We start from the raw sequence: 12,463 nt of genomic DNA on the forward strand, positions 1-12,463 counted from the left end.
TGCAAGGACAACAGTACAAAAGTACAGTTTCTCCAAAGGAGACAGCCTCTCCAAAGGAACAATAAAGTATTGACACACCTGCTAGTTCTAGTTTTAAAGGAGGAGGGGAAAAACACAATGCAACTTCAAAGTGTGTTACTCCAGTAGTAGTTTGGTCCTTCAAGCAATCAATACAAACATATTCAATATGCCTCGGTTAGTACTGGACTTCACATCTGCACCCACAAGTTTCTTGGGGATAGACAATGTGAAGGGAAATGCTTGAAAATATCCCTAGGAGTTGTTTTCTTTATATTGTGAACAAAGAATATTTCTGCTTGCCCAAAGGCTGCATCCCCAGTTTTTCACCAGTTCCCTCTACCAAGTGCAGCTGTACCTGAGGATTGAAGAACTCAGCAGAATTGTATGTTATATGGTGCAAGGGACCGTTTATTGCAATAAATAAATAAATTTGTCTTTGTTTGAATTTATTTATGCACTGCAAGGACCTAGAGCAGGATACATACATTCAATAAAACATATTTAAAAACAATAAAGCATCACTTAAAACAGGGAAACTAAAAACTAAAAAAAACTAAACAGAAAACATAAACTAAAAAGAAAGGAAAAAAGAAATAAAAGTTTTTAAGCTTAAGGAAATTCACACAAAAAAAACTACATTTCTGACATGGGTTACCATACGTCTGGACATTTCAGCATCTTCTGCTTCTGATGGCCAAATCACAAACGTATGGCAGCCCTACTTAAAACCATAATTGAAACACACACAAAATGTTACAGTGGAAGCCAATCGAAACTGATTCTTCTGCCCTATTGTTTTTTATAAAAAAAACACAGGGCAGAAAGGTTCTTCTTGATGAAATAAGAAGAGTGCAATGACAGTGCCAGATGCATCTCCAAGGGGAAGGATTTCTAATAGCAGGGGAGCCACCACAGAAAAGGCCTTCCACTTAATCATCAAAGGGCTTCCCCTCCTGACCTGAACATTCAGGTAGGCTTCTATGGGAGGAGGAGCTCCTTCAGATATTTGGGCCCCCAAGTTATTTAGGGCTTGGTATATACAAAAACAAGGGATATACATAAACTTTATGATATAAATAAGTAACTGTAGCATGTTTGGAATTTGTTGAGTTTATGCTTCCACTACGTGTTAGTTCTAGTCCCCCCCTGGTTCATGCCACATTTGCAATGCAGCTTTCGGTATCAAACTAGTTGCACATGATTTGCCAAGAGCCTTGCCCCTCCCTGCTCATGCAGACAGGGTGGAGAAAGAGGATTTATACAAAAAGGTGTTAAGGGCTGCACTATTCCTTGGAACCTCCAAAATGCCCCTTTGGCAACATCCACAGAAGTTGTTGGAGTGTTCCTTGAGTGAGCATTGCATAGGATCCTGTGAACAGTGCTTCTGGGACTTGGATGGGGAGCAAATGCACATATTTCAAGAGAAGTAGAGGCAGCCTAACAAGAGCAGGAGAGAAAAAACAATCCTGAAAACAGATTGAGAGTTTTGGGTGAGCTATAGTTCTTTCAATTTTAACAAATATTATCTTTTATTAACTTTTCTGTAGTGCATGCACACTATAAATCGATTACTAAAAAACAGACCGCAGTAATTTCATTGATATCACTAACTAAATTTAATTGTTCTAATATGTGACATTCAGCCCAGACATTCAACAGCCTAGTTTTTGTTCATTTTCATCCACTCCTGGCTTGCTTGTTAAATAATGCTGCAAACAGAATTACAATGCACAGGTACATCATTATCAGCTAATGAACAGTGCAGCTAATGAGAAACTGAGCATCAGCATGCAACTTATTCTTTTTATCTTTTCAGGCTTGTTTAGTGAGCAGCTTCCTTACTATTGACAGACTGTACGTATGTGACAAAATCAGTTGCACATAACTTAGTTATCACAGAATAGGTTTTTTTAAAAAAATGTATTTATTGAAATTTTTATAACGAACAACAAAAACATGCAGACTAGAAAAACCACTGCAAAAACTACAAAATACAAAAATACAAAAAACATACAAAACAAAAACTCCAACTTATAAACCTTGTTTCTAATCTAGTGACTTCCTCATTCCTCCTCTTTCTGCGCTCCATTATAAATCGTCCTTAGTAATTTCTAAATCTTATACAAACTCTAAATTTTACTTAATACTAACTTATTTCTATACCTTTTATATCTTATTATTTAACATTCCAACTATTTCCTTTCTTTTTACTCAATTATGACTAACTCTATCAATACTTATTTCTCACCATTATCTACGACCTCTTTGTATCTCCCTCACTTCCATAAATTCTAATCTATTATACGCTTATTCCTCAAATAAACTTTAAATTCCTTCCAATCATCTTCCACTGCTTCTTCACTCCGATCTCGAAAGTCTCCCGGTCAACTCAGACAATTCCATATATTCTATCAGCTTCTTCTGCCATTCATCCACTATTGGTATACACTATTGGTTACCACAGAATAGTTGCAACTAATCATCCTGTATAGCAGGTATGAGGAACCTCTGGCCCATGGAGTAAAATCTGGCCTGCAAGTGTTCCTAATTTGCCCTATGGGGCTGGTTTCCCCTGCCATGCAAACCTGTCCCACACCTGACATCATATGATGTCATACGTGGGGAATATGAAGCCATAGCTGAAAAGGAACATTTGGAGTGATATTGGAGCATTCTCTTGATTCTTTTACTCTCAGGGCCAAATGCAAGGTACGTGTGATAAAAGAGCTCCAAACCAATGCCAACATATTCATGCTGCAAATATTTCATGTAAGGCCAACCCGGCCAACTCATAATAATTTGTTCATATACCAGTGCACTTACGTGCATGTATTCACAGAAAAAGCTAATTTTGATTAATTAGCAATACTACTCTGGGATATTTACTGGATGAAATTATCCTAGACAACTGAGTACAACAGGCAGGATCGTGTTGACTATAACCGTTTTGCTAACTCTGTAGAATTTAACACCGACCAACAAGCATTAGTGTGTGCATGCTGCTGAGAGTTAGCAACAATCACACGAGAACTGAAATATTTATTTATGAGGGAAAATAATGGCTTTTGCTGTGGGAAATGCTGTCAGGACTATTTTCTTATTATTAAGGAAATAGGAAAAGAGAAGTCTGAAGGCAGAGAATTGCCTTATATACAGAGAGACAAGGTGGAGTCCTAAGGACCCAGAATAACTGAAGGCAGAGAGAGATAGAAAGAGAAAGAGAAAAGCTCATTTCCAAAGCACACACTTTCCTGGTCTAGCAAGAGAGTGAAATTGGGAAAATAAAGGAGTCAACATGAAGCTAGAGAAATGCTAAATTTACTTGTCTGGTGGTAGGAAGGAAACAGAGGCAACACAAACTCCAGTTCTGCTGAGACTACATGAAGAACTATAGCAAGGCTAGATGGAATTGACAGGGGCTTATCATTTTAGATAATCCTTCCCTCTGTCAAAAGTGGCATGCTCCAACCAGAGCAGCTCATCATCCAACCTCAGGGTGACTCTCCCTTATCATCAACCATCAGCTCTTGGGATTGGTGTCAGAAAATTAAAAAGCATTCCCCTTTAGAAAGGCACATCAGAATTCTTGACTAATTCTGAAGAAAATAACAAAAAGGGAAGGATGTAACTAAGGTATTTAAAGAAAAAATAGGGAAATGCACTAGATCTAGCAGCTGTTCATGGGGATAGGTATCTGAAAAAAGAAGCATGGAATGTTCCCCAAAATCTGAACAAATTGGGGGTGCAACATGCAGACAGCTATAAGAAAAACCTATCACGAACTTCACCCTGAATAAAAAAGGGCATTTCACAAAGGGTCCAGGCTGGACATTAGCATCATTATGTAACAAAATTTGTTAGTTCTTCTATATAGTTTTTAAATTGTCTATTCATTTGAGAGCCTAATGCATTCCTTTAAAAATGAGACCAATTAGATAATTATACCAAATCTCAACATTCAGATTACAACTTTATTGACTGAAACCAATGTTGCTTGCATGACAAATTCTAGTTTGAGTCTAGATACAGTTGACAACGGTGGCAGTAATAGCAGCAGAAGCAACAACCCGTTAAGTGTGTTGTAAGCTTTGCTGAGATAATGCATGTGTGCAACATATTCATGTGTACTGAATACTTGAAATTCTTTCTGCAAATTTTGTCGTAGCAACAATTGTCACTGAGATTGCACCCAGACTGTGTTGCTCCCACAGCAGTCTGATCTAACTGCAGCAATCACATTGAGCTTAAGCGGTGAAGCATTTGCAAAAACAGGAATAACATATAAATAAGGTTATTACTATATACTAACGAACATCATCTAATAAAGTTATGCAGAGAAGAGCTTAAGCAACATTAGCAATATTAACTGTGGTACTAAAGTTATACTAAACTGACAGAGCACATTTTAGCAAAATGTTTTTATGTTTTAGATGTGTGCCAAATAAACGAGTAAACTTTAAGCCAACTTTTAAACAGCTGGGGGCCTGCCTAGATAATTTCTGTGTCTTTCGCTTTCCAAATCTGCTCATTAGTAATGACCATCTATAAAAATATGCATTTTGACTACAGCACTGTAGTCAAAAGAAATTTATTGAGTAGTGAAATAATCATTGTGTTTTTAAGCAGACCACACTGATTTAAACTGTGATACATATTTTCAGCCTTTTAAAAAAACTCATGCAGGTCGATACTGAAAACCTAAAGCACAACCTTTTGTCTGCCGGTACTTACAGATTACAAGAAATATAGCAGTAGGAAAGTGAAGCTATTTCTCCAGTAATGATCTAAATGAGTTGTGAATTACCTAGATGAAATGAATGCAGTAAATGAAACACACTATCATTTTGCTAAGCAGACTATGTAGTAGTACTGATAAACTGTAACAGTAATTACCACATTCTTTCATTTTAAAGATTTGTGTATGGCTCAACACACAGAGTGTTCAATGTGACATTGGAGTGAAAAATACATGTAGCAAAACACTCACACTTTATTTTCAGTGCCTCCCTGCTCAAAACGTGAAAAAAGAGGTAGTCTTTGTCTACAACTTTGGCCCATTTAGTGCAATGGTAACATCACAGTTTTGGTACACATTGTAGAAATTCATGCAATCCTATGAGCTGGAGTGGTATTCTGTTGCAAGGAGGCAAAACAGATGCAATTCTGGCTGGCAGAACCGATTATAATATTAAAAAGCATTATCTCCTTAAACAGTCACTTGGGTAAGCTGATGTCCCCCAAACTCCAATCATCTTGATTTTCAGAAAGCACTTGCCTCCTGAAGAGAAAGGAAGATTCAGTTGTTCAGTACTGAAGGAGAAAAACTCTAGATATGCTGATCACATATGTGTGATACAAGTGAAATGGCTTTTGTTTAAGAGCTGTTGTGCTCAGGTTCTGCTTGAGAGCTTCTCATGATCATCTTGCTGGCCACTGCGAGAACAGGACACTGGACTATATGGGCCGTTGGCCTGATCTAGTAGGACTCTCATGTTTTCATCTTTATACCTTAATGGATGAATAAATCACCATTCTAAATGGTCTACTTCACATATTGAAATAAAGTCTCAGCAATCTCCAGTTCATTGCTAATGGAAAAGCAGTGAAGCACTTCCATAGCAACCCTAGCCATAAAAAGGAGCTATAATCAAGAAGGTGGATCCTGCAAAGGATCAAGCCAGTATAGCACAGAAAAAGGCCAATTCTGATTCCCCCCCCCCAAAAAAACACAACCTCATAGATTGAGAACAGGGTTGGGGAACCTGTGGCCCTCTATAATTTTGCTGGACCACAACTCCCATAACTCTGATGATTGGGCATGTTAAGAAGAAGAAGAAGAAGAAGAGGAGGAGGAGGAGGAGGAGGAGGAGGAGGAGGAGGAGGAGGAGTTTGGATTTGATATCCCGCTTTATCACTACCCGAAGGAGTCTCAAAGCGGCTAACAATCTCCTTTCCCCTCCTCCCCCACAACAGACACCCTGTGAGGTGGATGGGGCTGAGAGACTTCAGAGAAGTGTGACTGGCCCAAGGTCACCCAGCAGCTGCATGTGGAGGAGCAGAGACACGAACCCAGTTCACCAGATTACAAATCTACCGCTCTTAACCACTACACCACACTGGCTCTCAGCTGAGGCTGATGAGAGATGGAGTCCAAATCTATTGGTAAATCTCTGGATGAACAGCAAATATCTCTGACTCTCAACTGCTGAACTATAGCATCAGCAAAATTACTCCATTCTCCCAAATTAAACTGCTGAAATTTAGAAATCTGTGGGTAACCAGAAGTAGATTTTTCATGTGGGAGCACTGTGGGGATTCATTCAGTTCTGGTACTTGAAACAAATTCCTTGGCTTGGGATTCCTTGTGTCTTCTGCACCAGGGTCTGGTGGGTGGGTCTCAAGGTTCTGGTAAAAAAACACCACACCAAGTAAAGCCCACTTTGGATCTTGAAGTCTGGCCATCCTTAAACTAGAGAACACATTCACTGTTAAAGAGTTAAGAGGACTGTCATGCCTCAGATGGATACATCTTGCCACAGGAACCATTACTAAATGCATACTTGACCTTTTCTTTTTTAAAAAATAGATCCCCCTCTGACTAGGGAGAATAGATCTTTTCACCTGGCTCTGGTGAAGATGGATGAATGATAATAATAGAGTGCTCTAAATGCCTCCAAGACCATTGGCACTCTGTCTTGTAGAAGGCACTGCACAGATAAAAATATTCAAAGCACAGAACAAACTGAGATAGCTGTGCTGTTTCCCCCTCTTTTATTTCTCCCCAAACAGAATTTCTGCATCTTCCCTCAGCAGTAGGAGCCTTCTTGCCACTTTTCAATGTGGCTTTGCACATATAACCATCAAATCCTCTGAAAACATACCTTCATAATAATGCAGTGTTTTCATTGCCGAAGAGCACAAAGAAGTTTGTGTGCTTTGTCACTTGTTTTTCCTTTTTTGCTGGGCATTTTCCACAGTAAAGCTAACTGCCTAAATCTATGGCTACTGGTGAAATCAACACTTAGATAATTAAAACAAACACATGTTGTGACTGTTTAAAGAGCAAAGAAGCAATTGCATTATTTTAATTGTGTGCACACAGAGTATGCATATACTGCACCTGTCATTCTGAAGCATATACTTTTCATTGTTACTCTGCTTTTTCATAAATACTAAATTGACTATGTGTCCAGAGAGTCCCTATAAAGCAGTGATCCTAGACAGGGCACAGGCAACTGACATCAATTGCAGTTCACAGTAGACTGTATTGAATACAAATACTGATTGATATCATCCAGAAAGGTAAATATACAATGATCTCCTTCACATATCATATCCTATGAGCTGGGCATGATCCAATTCACACCAAGCCAAGTAAGACCCATTGAACACTTTTGATTAAATCTTTACTTTCTTGGGCTCCTTGATCACTGCAGATGGTGACAGCAGTCACGAAATTAAAAGACGCCTGCTTCTTGGGAGAAAAGCAATGACAAACCTAGACAGCATCTTAAAAAGCAGAGACATCACCTTGCCGACAAAGGTCCGTATAGTTAAAGCTATGGTTTTCCCAGTAGTGATGTATGGAAGTGAGAGCTGGACCAACAAGAAGGCTGATCGCCGAAGAATTGATGCTTTTGAATTATGGTGCTGGAGGAGACTCTTGAGAGTCCCATGGACTGCAAGAAGATCAAACCTATCCATTCTTAAGGAAATCAGCCCTGAGTGCTCCCTGGAAGGACAGATCGTGAAGCTGAGGCTCCAATACTTTGGCCACCTCATGAGAAGAGAAGAATCCTTGGAAAAGACCTTGATGTTGGGAAAGATGGAGGGCACTAGGAGAAGAGGACGACAGAGGACGAGATGGTTGGACAGTGTTCTCGAAGCTACGAACATGAGTTTGACCAAACTGCGGGAGGCAGTGCAAGACAGGAGTGCCTGGCGTGCTATGGTCCATGGGGTCACGAAGAGTCGGACACGACTAAACGACTAAACAACAACAACATACCAAGATTGTGCTTTGTGCAATGTTTTGAGTGAGCAGAGTATTAAGAGCAACAGTTGAGGTTCATCTGGTTGTGCCTCATTTAAGGGACATCTGTAATGTGACAATCAGAGAAAAGGCTTATTTTGCCATGGCACTCCAGCTGTGGAATGTCCCATCACAAAGCTTTCCAAACTTCTCATGTCGGTGACACACTTCTTAGACATGCATCATTTTGCGACACAGTAATGAAGTTTTATTAGCAAACTGGAAGTTAAACTAACCCCTTTCCAGCCCCTGATCACAGTGAGTTTTTTTGCATCAGTTTTTTTTTTAACTGTGCTATTTCAGCAGACATTTCTAGGGGCTTAATCACCTTGTATGGGATTTTGATGATAATTGCTGTTACTAATTATGTTGTTGTTTTATCTACTCCTCTTATTTGTACTTGCATTTTTGTCAGTTGTAGCTCTTGGATTTAAAATGTTAATGTATCCTGCCCTGAGATCATAAAGTGATGAAAGGTTTTTTGTATGTGTAACAAATAGGGGGAAGGATTAACCATAAGTGTGAGCCCCATGCTATGCTCTCAGCATTCCCATGTCCTGCTATGTCCTCCCCCCAACTACCACTAGAATGGAGGCAGGGGGATATTGGGCTGTTGCATGTGTAGGACAAGGTCCACTCATGCAACAAGACCTTCCCCCCCTCCTTGCATGCCCCCTAAATCTGCTCTGGAGGGTTGGGGTAATTTATGGTAAAGAGTATTTCTACACTGAGCAGAAAGCCCTTACTTTGTAGCAAGGGAGTAGGCTAGTTGCTGGGTGATAATAGGCTCCAGTGAGGGCTTTCATTATGCTTTAGGAAGTGGGGAAGGGGAGAGAAAGCAGAGCTGAGACTGATATTATGATAGCCGTAAGTAGAGTATTCTCACAGAGCAACCCTAACCCAGGGCCAGTGTGGTGTAGTGGCCAGAGTTCAAATCCCCTCTCAGCCATGCAGCTCTGGGTGAAAACACCAGGAAGATCTAGGGGAGTGTACTGCTGCTTTCAATAATTTAGAAATTCTGGTTACTAGCCAGATATTGGATTCACAACGGGATGTGCTGCCTGAGGCTGATAAGAGTTGGAGTCAAACAGAGGCGTCTTTACCATAGGGCCTAGTGGCATGTTGTACCAGGGCATCGGCCTCTCAGGGGCGCTGGCGGGGCGCAACCAGCCACTAATCCCTATGGCTCCTCTGCCGTCACCGCCACCTCTCCCTTGGCTGCAGGAATCAGTAGGCTGTCATCAGGCAGCGGAGGAAGAGGCGGTGCCCCACAGCCTTGCAAGTGAGCGTGGGGTTCTGGCTTTCTGGACAGGACTCCACGCCGCGCCTCCTTCTCCTTTCCCCCGCGCTGTGTGTGCACTGGTGGCGAAGCCTCTCTGGAGGCCGCACTCTCCCCTTCCTGGCCCTGTGGCTCTCCACGTAGCGATGGCTCAGCTGAGGCAGAGTCTTGAGGCCTCCCGGCGAGGACGAGATGGCGAGCGCGGTGGGCCTGTTGCGGGATGCGGTGGCAGAGGAGGACGAGGCGCCATGGTCAGGGCCTGGTGGGAAGGCGCACCGTGCTCCCCAGGAGGCTTCAGTGCTGCTCTTCCCTGGCCAAGGCAGCCAGGGGATGGGCCGCGGCCTCCTGCGCTACCCAAACGTGCACAGCTGAGGAAAGCGCAGGTGAGGTGGCAGGCACGCGTGTGTGGGGGGTGGGCTTAAGACGATACTGGAGTCAAACAACATCTAAAGGTTAGCTACCCTGTTGTAAGAAGGTAAAGGGTAAAGGGCCCCCTGACCATCAGGTCCAGTCGTGTCCGACTTTGGGGTTGCGGCGCTCATCTCGCTCTATAGGCCGAGGGAGCTGGCGTTTGTCCGCAGACAGCTTCCGGGTCATGTGGCCAGCATGACAAAGCTGCTTCTGGCAAACCAGAGCAGCGCACGGAAACGCCGTTTACCTTCCCGCCGGAGCGGTCCCTATTTATCTACTTGCACTTTGATGTGCTTTCAAACTGCTAGGTGGGCAAAAACTTCCTTTAGCCATCCTATGTCTTGACCAGTTTCATTAGCACAGTTGCCTCTGTATCTTGTATTCCATATCATACAGCCCCTCCGGATGTTATGACCTGTGCTGTTTTTCCCAGAGTGCTTCCCTCTGAGTAGGATGGTCAATAGGAGAGGATTCACAGCAACAAGTACAAAACAGTAAAGGCCGGTAGGCTAGGAGCTCCAGCTCAAGTATGGTCAAATTCATAGCCAGATATAGTCTTTGTAGTTTATCAAGACGTTTATATCTAAACCAGACCAAACAGCTAAAATACAGTTTATGGGATAGCACCTGCATTAGGCTCATTTTCTTTCACCTTTAGGAGCAAATCAAAGGCTTCTATTTTAGAATTAACCATAGTTTGAGTGTCATGTGAATGGTAATGATGAGACAACAGGACAAAGATTCATCTAATGTGGTTATGTAATCCTCAAGATGTCTGTAAGGTTTGTAGTTTTTATAAACAAAAACTAAAGTTGCAGGGATTTTATTTAAAGGAACTGTTTATGTTTAACACATTCTGAAATCTCTAACCCTCAGAATGCTCACTATGGACGTGGACAGCATGTAAAATAATTTTAGAGCTGAATGCCCATAATTTGCTGTACAGTTAAATAAACTGTTACATATTAACTACTCCCCAGGCTTTCATAATGACATAGTAAGGACATTATTTATGGAACTTATCAGTAGCTAGTTTGCTGAAGCCAGAAAAGTAAATCTTTAAAGCAGCATTGTTCTCAGTTTCAAATCTACATTTCCTTTCCCAAGTAAGCTTCTGTATCTAAAAAAAAAAAAAAACTTTAAAAAGTCAATGGTCTAAAAACTACACACGAGTGAATAATTTTGCCCCATTTCATCAGTAGCAAATAAACAGCTTTCCCCAGCACTTCAGCCTCCCCTTACACTACAAGTAATTACAGAATCATAGGATTGTAGACTTAAAAGGTACCCCAAGGGCCATCAATGCAGGAATCACAGCTCAATAATCCCTGGCAAATGGCTGCCCAATCTCTGTTTCAAAACCTCCAAAGAAGCAGGGTCCATGATCTTCCAAGGCTGCCCATTGTACTGCCAAACAGCTCTTACCATCGGAAAACTATTCCACATGTTGAGTCAGAATCTCCTTTCTCATCGTTTGAATCCACCGATTCATGTCTTGCCCCCTGGGAGCAGCGGAAAACAAACTTTCACAAGCAACCTTGCATGGCATTCACATGACAACAGCAATTTCATAGGAGGCAGATCAATTATCTGCATCCTCTCGAATGCAACAGGATTATCTGGCAAATAAGGGTGCTTGAGGTCAGGAATAAAAGAAAATGTATGAAAGCTTATCATAATGGATTACGATGCGAATGTGGAATCAGTGCAGGTTAAAGCACAGATACCCTATATCAAAGCAATTTTTATTATTTCCATTCAAGATGAAAGAACCATTTGTAACCCTGCATATTACACCATTATCTGGCAGCATCTGCTCACGAAATATATGCTGCTCCCCCCATCCCTTCAATGGAGTGTATACACAGAGGATGAGGTTCAGATATAGGAAGTCCAGGTTCAAATCCCCGCTCATCCATGGAATTCAATGGTTGGTGTCCAAAAGATCCCAATTTTTCTCACTGTGTTCTGATTATCTTTGTGCAGTCAGGCGAAGTCCCCCCTAGCCCCCAGGGCAGCCCTGAGCGGAATAATGGCACAAGACCTCGTTTTATGGGATTAAAATTGGCCACAACTTTATTAAAATTCAAATGTAAGAAGACCTTGGCGCAGGCATTGGGCGTATATCCCTCCCAGCCACCAGCTGGGGGTGGGGTGATCTTCAGGGTTATCCAGCATGTGGGGGGGGGTTGGGCTAACTCTGGAGAACATATGTAAAAGCAGATAGCCTGCCCCCCCTCGATCGCCGCCCCTGGAAGGGGAGGGCAATAACAGCCAATTGGCAAACTGCCTCAGGGATCCCAGGGGGGCTGCATGCGACTGGTCATTCCCCTCCATAGAACAACTGAACAAATTCCCTCTTAGTGCTACTAAATGACATAGTATCTTCCCCTCATAGGTAACTGATGCAAAAGGCTCACTGTAGAGGGACAGTAAATTCATTCTCATTCCTAATTGTAGTTGCTTCCCTTCACCCTACACAAAGTCAGTGGAATGTGAAATTGACTCGACTTGATTGCAAGCATCTTCTTGCCAGGTCAATTTACTGTCAAGGGAAACCTTTTTTTCTTTTTCTTTTAAGAATACCAGGGGGCATAGCTGAGAGAAAGAGGGAACCTTGCACTATTTTTTCCTCTCTCTGTTTTTTATAAAAGTACTAGGCATGCAGATGTATCTCTATATGAAGAGGCACCCACCCTTTTTTTAAAAAAAACGAACAA

The 12,463-nt window shown here is 41.7% G+C and overlaps 1 protein-coding gene across 2 annotated transcripts in view; it reads right to left on the reverse strand.

Annotated features, from left to right (window-relative positions):
- Positions 1-12,463, reverse strand: part of GALNT13 (polypeptide N-acetylgalactosaminyltransferase 13) — a 142,775-nt gene that overhangs the window by 82,841 nt on the left and 47,471 nt on the right. The gene's annotated exons all lie outside the window — the stretch shown is intronic.

This window comes from Zootoca vivipara, chromosome 1 (genome assembly GCF_965207765.1).
Source record: "Zootoca vivipara chromosome 1, rZooViv2.hap1.1, whole genome shotgun sequence".
Lineage (NCBI taxonomy): Eukaryota > Metazoa > Chordata > Lepidosauria > Squamata > Lacertidae > Zootoca > Zootoca vivipara.